Source organism: Mytilus californianus, unplaced genomic scaffold (assembly GCF_021869535.1).
Source record: "Mytilus californianus isolate M0D057914Y unplaced genomic scaffold, xbMytCali1.0.p SCAF_20, whole genome shotgun sequence".
Lineage (NCBI taxonomy): Eukaryota > Metazoa > Mollusca > Bivalvia > Mytilida > Mytilidae > Mytilus > Mytilus californianus.
The window spans coordinates 3423150-3437222 of NW_026262669.1; positions in this window are offsets into that span (position 1 = coordinate 3423150).

Genomic DNA, 14073 nt, shown 5'->3' on the forward strand with positions numbered 1-14073 from the left:
CTGTACACTCAAAGACCTGTTGATAACATGTTGCAATTTGCAATTGTAACTGTTTTCCTGTTTTATTTCGAAGTTCTGTTTCACATTTCTAGCCAGTATAATATTCAAGTAATTTAAAGCAACACATTTGATCTGACAGTTTTCGAAAAATATAAATATACGGTATAGACATTTATATGTGTGTGTATATAGGTGTTTTGAATAAAGTAATTTAACAATAATTAACAAAGAAAGAAAAATTACCGACGAAAATGTCCATGCCAATGTGGGATATGGTAATCCTGTAGCTACACATGTCATGTTGTAAGGTTTCCCTGCTATTACAACAGCTGATAATGGAGGGGTTACTATTTTAGGTTTATCTGAAATACATACCTAATTTTGACAAACGCGTACTTTATACTGGAGAAAATGGACAAATCTTTGATCCTTAATCAAAATAAGTTAGACAGTTATCCTGATATTCTATAACCGTTTTTTGAATGGGAAAACATTCCATATAGATGCATGCTATTGATATATCTCAGAAAAATAACAAATCATAACTAGTCATAACAAGCTCAAAAATAGAACAATATTTGTTGCAACTGCGGGTTAAGTACAGTGAAAGAAACTTCGATGTATGATAGCAGATCAGAGTAAACGACTCTTCAAATAATTTGAACACATTCAAGTAAATAAGATTATGTTGTGACTCTCCGATGATACGAGAAGAATGATATATTTACAGATATTACCTCCCGATAGGTATAAATGGATATGTGATTCACTAACACCAGCATCATTTTCAGCAACACAGGAATAGATACCCCTCGAAAAATTAGAGACTCGTGGTATCAGTATTGTACTTCCGTCTTTTGATATCTTGTTCTGAAGTTTAAATTTCAGAACCATTCATACATTGCTTATGTTCGTATTTCATTTTGTTTAAGGTAAGAACGACAAATTCACTTTTAATACTTCTGGTGTAAGTATTCATTAACCAGGAAGTTGATGAGCAATGGATGTGAAAATATGCATCACGTTGTTTATCATGCACATGAAAAGCTTGAGGTACAATTTATCTGATTCATAGTTCTTGAGAAATATAGATATTATTACATCTACATCGTTTGAACTTTGGTGGATAGTTATCTTTTTTGACAATCATAACACATCTCCTTATTTTATAATGCAGACAAAATAACATTATACTAGTATATAAGATTTCAATAAATAGAACGTTGATAAGAGCGAATGGTACGAAAACGCATCACAGGGTATATCTTCTCTCCTGAATCATGTTTCCATATTCAAAGAAAGTCTTCCTTCAGAGCGATTGTAAATTAAAGACAATAGTTGATTACCGATGTTGATTTAGTAATTGCTGTCGTTTTAAATAATCCGTAGGAGACTTTATAACTTACATCATGTCATTTTTCTATGCAATATAGTCAGTTTACACATTTGAAAATAAACATAAAAAGCAACCTTTTAGTTTTATTTAAAACTCCAAGTTACATAGTGTCCAATATGCTAAAATTGCTTATCATGATCAATTATATTGTTGTCAAATTGGAGAATATTTTCGGGAAGTGGAATATTACTAATTATTAAAAAAAAAACATTTTTCTTTTATTTAATGGCCAATGACAATATTTAGAATTCAAAAAAAAATCTGGCAATGTGTAGCTTGGTTTTACTACCTCTTGAATGAAGCCGTTTAAGTCGAGAGGTTTGGTTTATCACATTGTTTTACAGTTTTAAAGATTTCTTAAATAACAATCCGAAAAAAGTCCCAATGTTGATGATAACTAATGGACATCACTCTTAAATGGTAAAAAATGAAAATAACACGTTATAAATGTCATGCGTCCGACGCGCTTTTCTGGATATACTTTCATCAGGAATGCTCAAAGCCAAATATTTGAAAGCCAAGGATGTATACGGACCGAATCAGTTGAAGACCTATATTACCAAGAAGGACCTAAAACAAATAGCCAAATCCATCTAAGGTCAACTTTGCCTGATGAAGTTGAAACTTTAGTTCCTAATAATTTCAAAACCAACCATTTTAAGGACGGGTATGATCATCACTATATATATATGTATATTCAAATATTCTTCTATGCGGTGGTATAAAGGTAAATCATACAGAGGAGGACATACATTTGTTCATAACGCTTTCAAAGACCTCATAGTAAATCTTATCAGTAGAGATATTTAAAGTACATACATTATTAAACTTCCAAGTAACGTTTGGTTTTGGATATCCTGATATTTGACATGAAATGTTGACTGTTGAAAAATATCTTGCAGTGATTGACGAAGGAGCTTTTATCGTTGGTGTTATATGTCGTTCATGGGTTGAAGGCAGTTGTATTCCTGTGAACAGTAAAATTAAATTTGATATATGACAGACTTAAAACAGGCAGATTGGTTTCAACGTTCTATACTTTACTTATATCTGCCTTTAAGTTTAAATATTAAGTCAGATAATTAACTGCTTTAAAGAACAGAAATGACCTAATCAACAAGGGACTTCGTCATAAACAATATATTGTTACAGGGAAATAAATTCTTCGAAGCTTAAAAAAAGTAATTTCTTATAAATCGATGATCAATTATTTAACATTAATCAACATATCACCAGACAATTGTGGGAATGAAAACAATCAAAATCACATTCTTTCGAAATGAAATGAGATAAGGAAAGGTGAACGCGTAACAACTATAGGTGTTTATGTCATACTAGCTAGCCATTTCCAGTTGTATATGCTGATGCAAGGATAATTGCCACAACCAGGAATAGTTAACATACGCGATCAAAGGCAAAGGAAAAAATATCACCATGATTTATGTACTATTATTTGTCTGTTTGTCTTTTTATTTTTGGCCATGGCGTTGTCAGTTTGTTTTCGATCTATGAGTTTGACTGTCCCTCTGGTATCTTTCGTCCTTCTTTTAAAGGACATTATATTCAACCAATGTACTCTTTTCAGCAAACCTCTGGCACCCGTTGAATCAGTAATTCCAAGTACAAATGTAGTTAAAAGATCTTTATAATGCGAAATTTTATGGTTTTTTATGCTATACCTATAACTTGCCAAGTATAACAAAACGCAAAAAATCTCTGACTGTACATCTTGTCATTACGATTTGTATATATTCGTGTTCATCTAGACATATACATTCCTTTGAGTCAACCTTGTCATTACATTATCCGTATGAAAATCGATGCAAAGGTCAATAAAGTTGATTTTGTATAAGCAGCTATACATTTGTACAGATATTATGGAATGCTGACAATTAAGAGGAATATGTGTAAGTAAACAGTACAATGACAGCAGTAATGCATAACTAAATTCATATAAAGAGGAAATCGGACAAGAATAAAAGAGAGATGTTATTTCAAATAATTCTCAAAAAAAACCCAATAATTTCAATTATTACTCAGTATGTCTGCTATTGTCCGTTGTATAAAGTACGACAGTCTTTGTCTATTTTTTTAATATTACACTTACAAAGATCGGTTCAATTATAATCGATTATAACGTGTCTGTTTGCATATCGGCCCTGGGATCATCCCGATACCCTCATATCTACCCGAGGGCAATATGGAAATGAAATATCACAACATATTCAGCAAATGCTTGAATACATGGTTAATTTTTAAAAAAAATATTATAATTTGTTTGTTTTTACCAAAGAAACATCTTTAGAATTACTTACGTTACCAACAGTTTGAAACTATAGTCTTTGAATAATTCAAAGTCAGTGTTTCGTTCATTAATGGTGTTATTGATTTGTTTTAAAACTTTAGCTGTGTAATTTTTTGCGCCGATAACACAGTCAAATTCTGCAAAATAATCGTTTTATTTGGATAGTTTTATTATTCGTATCCTTGATTATTTAGATTATCCTTACCTTTAACTATTATTTGAACAACTTCGAGATCAACTCCAGCATCATTACTTGCTCTACAGACGTAAAAGCCTTCATCTTCAGGTGTAACGTGCGTAAATTGTAAAAAGTCTTCAACTTGTTTTGCATTTAATGGAAGTTGTTGCTGAAATATATATTGTTTTTAATTTATCGTAGTGTATCGTAATTCGTACGTGCTTTATATGCATATTTTTTTCCGTCTCGATGTCAGCCTTCAAATGTTTGTACTACACATTCTTAGATATTAAACATATACACAAATGGAATATGTTTTTGTTTGTGGTTTTAGACATTAATAAAAGAGGATTTTGCAATAATATTTCTCAATTAAGAGTCGGTTTGGTTCAATTTTGTTGAAATAAGCTGAACAACATAGCTGATGAATTATAGGTTAGCGAGTCAATAATTCAACCTCATTAACATCCGTATTCATGCGACCTTGAATTTGACCCTTATCTGGATATGGATTTTGCATGTGCTAAGCACGTTTCCTTATTAAAACTCTGCAAGATAGTTGTCTCATTGGCATTCATACCAACATAAAAACGTGAAACAAGAGGAAACACTACCTTGACTGATTCTGCTTACTAAACTTCATTATTTTAAAGGTAAAACAATGATCTACATACGTTTTTAATCTGACATGAAACCAAAAGACCTTGAAAAAACGATATTTTATTATTGCTCTTGCTTCTCTGTGTATTTATATTAATGATTATATCAGGTCATATATATGTGACTCGGTCTTCCTCGGATGCCATCTCGGTGATCAATTAGACGACGGCTAGACTCAGATAACCCGAAATGCAGATATATACGAGTCCCTACGGTCTTAATTGCTTCTTTTTGACTTTTTGTAATTTATATATATTTTTAAGTATGTTATAAAATTTAAAAAATAAATGAATAAAAAAAATTCTGTGTTGACATGAATTTTATTGATATGGTCCTAATTATAAATCAGCTGTTTTCAAACATTTGATGTTTTTAAAAATAAACTAAGGATTTTCTACCCTAGGAATAGATTACTTTAGCTGTATCTAGCAAAACCGTCCGGAATTGTGGGTCCTAATTTCCTTTCAATAGTTTCATTTGGCCTTTTTTAATTTTTATTATTCGAGCGTCATTGATGAGTTTTTTGTAGACGAAACATGCGTCTGGCATACACAATTTCAATCCTTGCATCTATGATGATTTTATATTACAGCATGTGCTAACTAGCTACTTTTAAAATTATTTTCCAACCTGAAGACCCAAATGCTTCGACATCAGAAATCATTTAGTTGACCCCCTAAAGAACAGATGCATAATTTTTGATAGACGAAAGATACTAAAGCTTTTAGAAGAAAAAGGTAAACTACTGTTGCCTTTCTTTGAATGGTTGATTAGTTAGTTATTTTATCACGTTTGGTCACACTGTTCGAAATTGAAGAATGCTTAGACCAGGCACCAGTACTTTTGTCCATATTAATTTGTGGTATAGATGACTGGACAATGTGTACAATAACAAGATTATCGAAAAGTTTTTGCCTTGAATCATATTTGTTTTGCATGTCAATGATTCTGGTTAGCTTTGTTTTATTGTTTGTTACAATATACGCTTATAGAAATGTAAACATGTTTCTCCTGCAGTTTTGCAAAAAACAAAAACTGACAAATAATAAACACTTATTTCATTGGCCGATTTTATTTAACCCTGTTTTTTTATTAGTTCACTATTCATGCTATTATGTTACTGGTATCTGTCTTAGAAATGTTTATTATATGTCGGGTACACAATGTAACTAAAATGATAAATTGTTGCCTTTACAATCGATATGATTCATCTAAGGATATTGAATATCAAACTAAAACAGACCATTAAATGACTTGTTTTGTATTGGGGTCCAATAGTATAAAACAATGCAATCCTAAAGTACTTTAAAATATTCATGTCTGTCAAATATTATTATTGAGATGATAATAATTCCGCCTTTTCAGTACAATTTAAATAATTTTTTCATTTAAATTTTGGAATACTTTGAACGGTGTTTTTTTTTTAATTTAGAATTTGGACTACTTAAAATGTTTAATTTTTTTTTCATAAAATCTATAAACATGTGTATATAAAATGCTCCAACTTCAATTTTGTGTCCTTCTCGAATTCGCAGCAACCCATTCCGATTTGACACATGTGCGAATCCATTACATTTCGTACTTTTGAATGCAAACTCATACACCCTTTAATTTTCCTACTCGTACCATAACCAAGGCGTTTTCTTATCAACTCCTATGGAATTTCAGACAGGTCTATCAATGGGTAATGCCATTTAGTTTTTCGTTTTGACTGACGAGATTTTGCGTACAAATGATTTTAAAATGTAACAACTGCCTCATTTATAAAATAATATATTGCGACATACAAATAGAACTCCATTATCAACAAGATCAAAGAAATTGTTGACATCTTTGAGTGACATCATGAGTTATCAAGTCTTTAAACAAAACCGTACTAGAAGTGGTAGCATACATTTAAACCTTCCCATACAATTGTAGGGAATGGAATGCCTTCTGCAAAACAAGGAATTCTAGCAATTTGAGTTCCTTCTGTTAAGGTAACAGCTGTCTGTGTGTTTATTTGTGGTCCCACCATTTTTGTTGTTACTGAAATCAAATTTTAAATTTAGTTTCTTATGTTGTTTAACTAAACAATATTCAGATATGCCCATCGAAAAAAAATTAGTTATAATATTTCGAAAAAAATAATATTTATTACTGCAACCTGCTTTATCAACGTTTTGTAGCTTATCTTTACAGAACATTTCAGTTAAATACAGTCAGGTGTTACGTCGTTTACCGTCCTTTTTTGGTTATTCTATTTGATGTTGTAATTTTTTTCTCATGCTAATTATGTTACTTGCTCAATGAAAAAAGACACTTAGAAGACGGTTTTCAATGTATGGTCTCAGTCTCCTATATCTAATTCTTGTAATTACGCAAAAAAATTATCAATATGTTTCTCCTTTAAGACTACAGAAGGAAAACACAATTTCAAATGTTAATGATAAGAAAAAACAATGGCAATCGTAAATACAACTGTCTTGTCCAAGGGGGTGATAAATCGTACTTTTTACAAAATCACTCTGATTCAAACAAAATATTCTCAGAAACCGACATTATGTAGATGCTTGATTTCTTTGTTGACAACATATTGGTTATTTTTGGTGGACGTGTTTTCCGACAAACACACGGCATTCCCAATGAAACCAACTATGTTCCTCTTCTCTTGCCTATTTCTTCCTTTACTAAAATCAGGCTGACTTCATACAATAGCTTCTCAGAAAGAATAAAAAGAAATAGCATTATCCTTTAAATTCACTCTCCACTATAAAGATGAAGTCCTCTCACTACATTATTCAACGTTTGGTGACTATGTTGAAAGCATATATCCTATCGAGCCCGAAGTAAAGGATAAAGCAGATACATTTAAGTCCGCCTCATATTTTGACTTACATCTAGAAATTGACAATGAAGGCCGGTTAAGAACAAAACTTTACGACAAAAGAGATTATTTGACTTCCCAATCCAGGACACTACTTTCTTATTTTCATATGAGTCGGAGTTTCTTCAGACGTTTGTCAAAAACAAGAAGACCAAAGAAGCCAGATCATTTAATTTCACATTCAGATATATTGATGATGTTCTTTCCATTAACGATCCAAACTTTTCGTTTCGTTTCGATTTTGTTCCATTAATATATCCTAAAGATCTAAACATCAAAGGAAAAAATAAGACACGGATTCCTTCGCCCCTTTTTAAAATTTATACCTCGAATTTGACATAAACGGTCATCTTAGTATCGGAATCTTTGACAAACAAGACGATTTTAATTTTGAAATTATTAATTTCCCCCACCTTAGCAGCATCATATCAACTTCACCTGCATATGGGATATACATTTTGCATCTCAATCGCTTGCAGCTACTACTCTGATTTATAAAACGTCACCAGTGTCTGCGCAGAAAGTTGATGAACGAGTTTTCCTTGGGGGTTCAGTATTTTTGTTATTTTACTTTTTCTTGTGTTACAACATTCCAGAAGCGCCTGCATATGGAATATACTTATATCAGTTAGAATATTCAAGAGCTTGCAATTCCTAATTTAATGTCTTTGATAAAGTGTTGCTGTTCACAAGGAAGCTTTTAAAACAAGAGTGTCAAATGGTGAAGTTAAAATCATTCCTTCGAAAATATGGAGAACGCCATCACGAGTTGGATGACCGTTATGGAATATCTGTTTCACAGATGACGACGGATATGCTCGTATTTATGAATGTGGCCTATCGATTTAAGCTTCTCACTTTCTTTGTACTTACATGGTAATATGACGGATGGAGCATGGGCAGGATTTGCGTACCCTTCAATAGCACCTGGGATCACCCCCGATTCGATGGGTTCGTGTTGCTCAGTTTTGGTTTTCTTTGTTGTGTTTTGTATATTGTTGTTTTTTCTTATGTTTTTTTGTCTGTGTTTTTTCCATTGCTTAGTCAGTTTATTTTCGACTCATGAGTTTGAATGTCCCTTTGGTATCTTCCGCCTATCTTTTAATAGGGAAACCATCTCTAAGATTTTATCTTTGCCAACTGAAGTTTTTTTTCGCTGTACAACCGATTTTGATCTAAAGTTTTATGTTGACTTTCGTTGATTCATACACAATTCTTAATTTGATTACTTGAATACTTTTTCCGCCTTTGATAAAACGCGCCAGACTTATAAAGAGCTTATTTTATAGAAAAAAAAAAAATAAAAGAATGAAACTCTTGGAAAATTGTTGGCGATAAAAGAGTCCTCGTTTAATGCTGATAAAGTGACACATATACATGTAGTTGAAGTAAGATCTTCTTTAGTCATATGGCAATGCTATCTATAGATTTGGTTTGTCTGTTTCAACAACATAATTGATACATCAGTAGTAAAAGAATTGTTTCAAGATTTTTTAATTGTTGATACATGTTTTAAAGGACTGTCAGCGCCTTTTACTGTGAATTTAATGAAACAAAATTTTGTGCCAGTAAATTCGTTTTTTTTTTCCAATCATTTGATTAATGACAGTCAAAAATCTTATTTGCGTTAACCAAAAGAAATGACAAATTGTTAGAGTCGTTTTGTAAGAACTATTTGTGTGTTTTGTTTTACAAATGACAAACGCAAATACCAACTCATTTAAGATAGGCGGTAAAAGCAACACTTTCCGCAATTCCATGGTCCGTATCATGAACTTATAATTTATATGATGGCTTGTTTGGTAGTCCGGGTATTCTAATATAGGTTGTTAAATTATCGACTTGTCAATTTTCAAACTACAAAATTCTTTTTTTTATTAAATATTTAAACTTTATAGTTTTTGAACATTTATTCCACGACGCTTGGCTATTCAAAACAATGAACATGACTAAGTTTTGTAGCATTTCAACCTCAGGATGAAAAAGACTGTTAATGCTATTATTATAAATAAGTTCCTTATTTTCGGCTAAAACAATTGTTATTTTGCTTAGCTTGTTAGAACGATATAATTGTTAGAACAGAAGTAACAGAACTGTCTCAATATTTTATAATTGTTAATACAGTCGCCGTCTTGTACTGTTCATTTGATTAAAAAAACAAGTTGCGATAGTTGTATTTGTTTGTTCAGACCGCATTACCTATCAGCATGGAACGTGTGAATGTCACAGCCTTGTTAGTAAATCAAAAGTAACTAAGATTTATTGGAGTAATTTTTCTAGGATCTTTTTAAATACCTGTATGTTAAAACTGTATACCCGGACAGTAAATTGATAAAAATGAAATTTTAGAAAAAAAATATTGATTCATTGTATTTCCATGAACAATATTGCAAAAGTCAACTGTGCTTACCCGCTTGTTCTTCATCGAAAACAAAAAACGAGTTGTTTTCTATCTACAGATTCATCCGAGCAATATTTGTAAGGATACAGGTCAAATGAAGCTGTGAGACTTAACTAAAAACAGTATGAATTTATTACGAACAAATTTCATTATTGTGAAATAAAATCCGGAGCTACATGTCATAGCTATCATATTTACCCGATTCGCATAGTATCCCAGTGTATCCATGACGACAGAAACAAACAAATTTTTCTAGTAAATTTCCGCATGTTGCCCCGTTTAAACATGGATTACTGATGCATTCGTTGGTGTCTAAAAAGTATAAAATACACGTCATTAGTTCAACATGAATGATGATGCAAATAGATAAAATCTTCCTTATTTTGATGCTTGTTAATCATTTCCCAATGTCCCATTTCATATCATTTCTTTCAAATTCCAATACATGTCATACTTTATGGATGTTTGGTAATAATTAACAGAAGATTATTTGCCAACACAACTGTCGCTGTCCATAGGAGTGCTAACTATATACTTTATAATTTATTCAGAAACTTGCCTTTGGTGTTTTGATTTGCAATTAGGAAAACCTGAATTTTCCTGGATATTCTATTACGTGATTTGGCCAAATGTTGATCCAAATGTAATGTATCAAAGATGTTTACCCAAATTCACTAAAACATCAGAGTTATTAAACTAAATGTTCGTCTCAACATTTAAATAGATTCTGGTAGCGTAAGTTAATTAAATAATCCAAACAAACATGCAATTCAATCTGACAAAATCAACTACAGAAAACGTTTTTGTAGTTGATAGTCTATATAATCTAATACAGTATAGTTAATCATATGGCATATGCAAACTTTCAATAGACCCATCATAGATACATGTAGTAGGATTAACATTTGTGTACGCCACAAATTGTGTTTTCGTCTAAAAAAATCATCAGTGACACTCAAATCAAAAAGGGTTAAAGGCCAAACAAAGTACGAAGTTAAAGAGCATTAATTTGGATCATTGGTATATATTTCATCAGATAGCATTTGTATATACTTTGCTAGAATGTAGATTTTATAATGTTGTTTTTTTTCTTCAAAAATATAACACAAAGTATAGGTCATAGTGCGTTTTTGTAAGCTGCGAGTCGTGCAACATTGCCCAATTGTGCATAGATTATGTATGAAAAAACGCGTTTTTGTGAATATCTGTGAGATAGAATTTTGAAATAAAAAGTTAGAATATAGGTTTTATAATAAGCTGTAAGAAAACAAAGAAAAATGGTTTATCCGAACTTGATTTCCTGCTACAATTAAAAACTGGAAATTTCATTAACATTCCTTTATAAAAATAATACCATTTGAGTTATCATTCCCTAAAATGGCTAAGTTGAAAAATTGATTCAAACAAAAACAAATATTTGGTAATTGTTAAAACAGTCTAAATAATGCAATTAATCAAATATTTTACACATTAATTGCCAATGTGTCTCAATATTGGCTAGTTTAAGCACAGAACTAGACCGTTTGTGTACTGCTAGTATATAATCTAGTATGGTGGTATATCGTTAAAAGACCCAAAATAAGTACAAATCAAGTAAAGTATAAATACGAGGGTATACAACATGAAAATAACAATTGAATAAGTTCATGCGCTAGAAGCGCTCCGCTCGACGTAAACGTAATAGAAACGCCCAAAGCAAAAAACCTGAAAGCCTGATCCACAAACACCAAGCCGCGATAACAGTCATACCACCTAAAGGAACATAATAGTACACAAACAAATATAGGAAAACAGAGGCAAACACTAGCAAAGGGATATTCAAACTCAAAAGCCAAAAACAAACTGACAATGCCATGGCAAAAAGCCGAAAAAACGACAAAAATACAAACAACAATCCACAAAACACAACATCGAAAACTAAATAGAATAGAGAATGGAAACAGTTTCTAAGAGACAACAACCCGACTAAAGACCTCCATCATCTCAATGTTTATGATAGTAAGTTTTCATCATATTGTAAAGGGTTTGATGAATGTTGGAGATGGGACGCAAATTTGAACTGTTAAATACCTAACTGATACATTAAATGTTGTAACACGAATCTGGTTAAAGCTTTACTTATAGTTTGATGTTTGATATTTCACAACGGAACAGTAACTGGAAACTGGATAGAAGCATACTTAATAATTAAGAAATATTACTTCAATACACACAGAATAGCACATCATAATTTTTACGTAATATTAATGGTGTTAATTGAGTGAGCAAAATTAGTTACGATCCAGGTAAACTTATTTATCCTTGAAATACATTTATTCTAAATGGTTACCAATATCACACTGTAATTAGATCTTCGAATATCGTTTTTCGGTATAAACATTGATTTTTATTATCAATGCATTCAATATTTTAGCATTACACAAGGTCATGTTTTTCTCTTTTTAATGACGTCTTTACACTAAATCCATTGGAAGTTGGATGTGTAGTGATTGATATTTTAGTCTAAGATATATACTTTTGTTATAAGTTTCGTCCTGAACATGCATGAACTATTTGCCACTGGACTTTCAGCAACCATCAATCAATCTATCAATTGTTATTGAATTTATATTGATTTTACCACGGGTTGGCACTTGATGCTAGATATTTTACCACGAGCGTTAGCGAGTGGTAAAATATAAGCATGTAGGGCCAACCCATGGTAAAATCAATATAAATTCAAGCCCCCCATGAATTATTTCTATTCTTATAGGACAAAGACAGCAATTCGTTTGGATCGAAGCGCTCTATGTGAAGGGAAATGTTTGCTGTTCCCGTAATTGAACACACTATATATATTGACGTAAACGACGAAGAAAATTGAATAAGTGACATTCTTAAACGATATACAATAACATACTAAGACATATTTGGATGAATTTAATTGACTATCTTACTATCATTTAAGAAGATATGAACATTATACTAATTCAGTTTCCCATTCGTGCATTTTCCCGTAAAATCCTTACATTCTTACGTCATCGTTCAATGACGTCATTTATACCATCAGGTTTGAGATAAATCATTCATAAAAAGCATACGACGTGGAAGTAGGATTGGAACAGCCCAAAAAAATCATGACGTTGCCTATCAGCTGACATATGCATATATTCGAATTTTACCACGGGTGCGTATTTATTTTCTATTTCAAGTTTGATTTCTTTTTGTAACCAAATGCTCTCTCGTCCCTATCTTTTTGCAATTAAATCTTGTATTTCGATTTCCTTTTTGTTTTTTACATTTCAATTCAATTGTATTTCAAACTCTGATCTTGCAACAGTTTCATTTGATGTAATCAAAACAGTTATGAAAGAGTCTCTACACATACAAAACACTTCCAAACAATATATGTTCAATTTACTTTTTCATGTTAGATTTAACTTTCAATTCAAAGTTAATCCCTCATTTTAGTAAATCAACTAGTTTTCATTGTCTTTAATGATTCCTCATATGTATTTTAGAAATTTTGTACTTCAAATGCCATTTTTTTTAATGAGACTTGGTAAAATGTGTCTGGTCCACTTATATACTAAAGTTGATTTTACCCATAATATTCTATTCTTTAACACATTTTTAATTTAGCATATTTTTCTCTAGAATATACTCTTTTGTTTAACTTATGTGTTTAATTAAAGCTTTGTAAATCCTTCAGTACAAATAGGTTGGTGTTTACCTGAACCATGGCTATTGCATGATAAGCCTTCTCCACACCTCTAAGGCAATGCCAAAACAAATTATACTTCACTTCTAAATGAAATATATAATCAATGTTATGAATGATTTTCCGTTACACTGGCATTGAACAGCATACAATGTCACATAACTTATGTGTCGTCTGATAAGCCAAAACGAAACTTGAAGAGCTTCCAATACTTCATTGAAACTTTAGTTGAAATCATATCTTTAAAAATATGATAGGATCATGATTAAAACCGATAGTGAATACTATCTATGCGTTTAATGCATCAAACTTCTACAAACTTACCATTTAAGCACAATTCCCCATTGTAACCAGGTCTACAACTACAATTAAACGATCCCGCTGTATTGACGCATGTTCCGCCGTTATAACAAGGATGGTGCTTGCATTCGTCAATATCTAAAAACAAACAACACGCATTGGTTCTTTACTTTAGTCAGTCCTTGCGTTACATTTAGTTTGAAGGGTTTGGTAAGATTGCTCTCATTGTGTCTCTCTGTCAAGGGAAATAACATCTAACCATGCTAT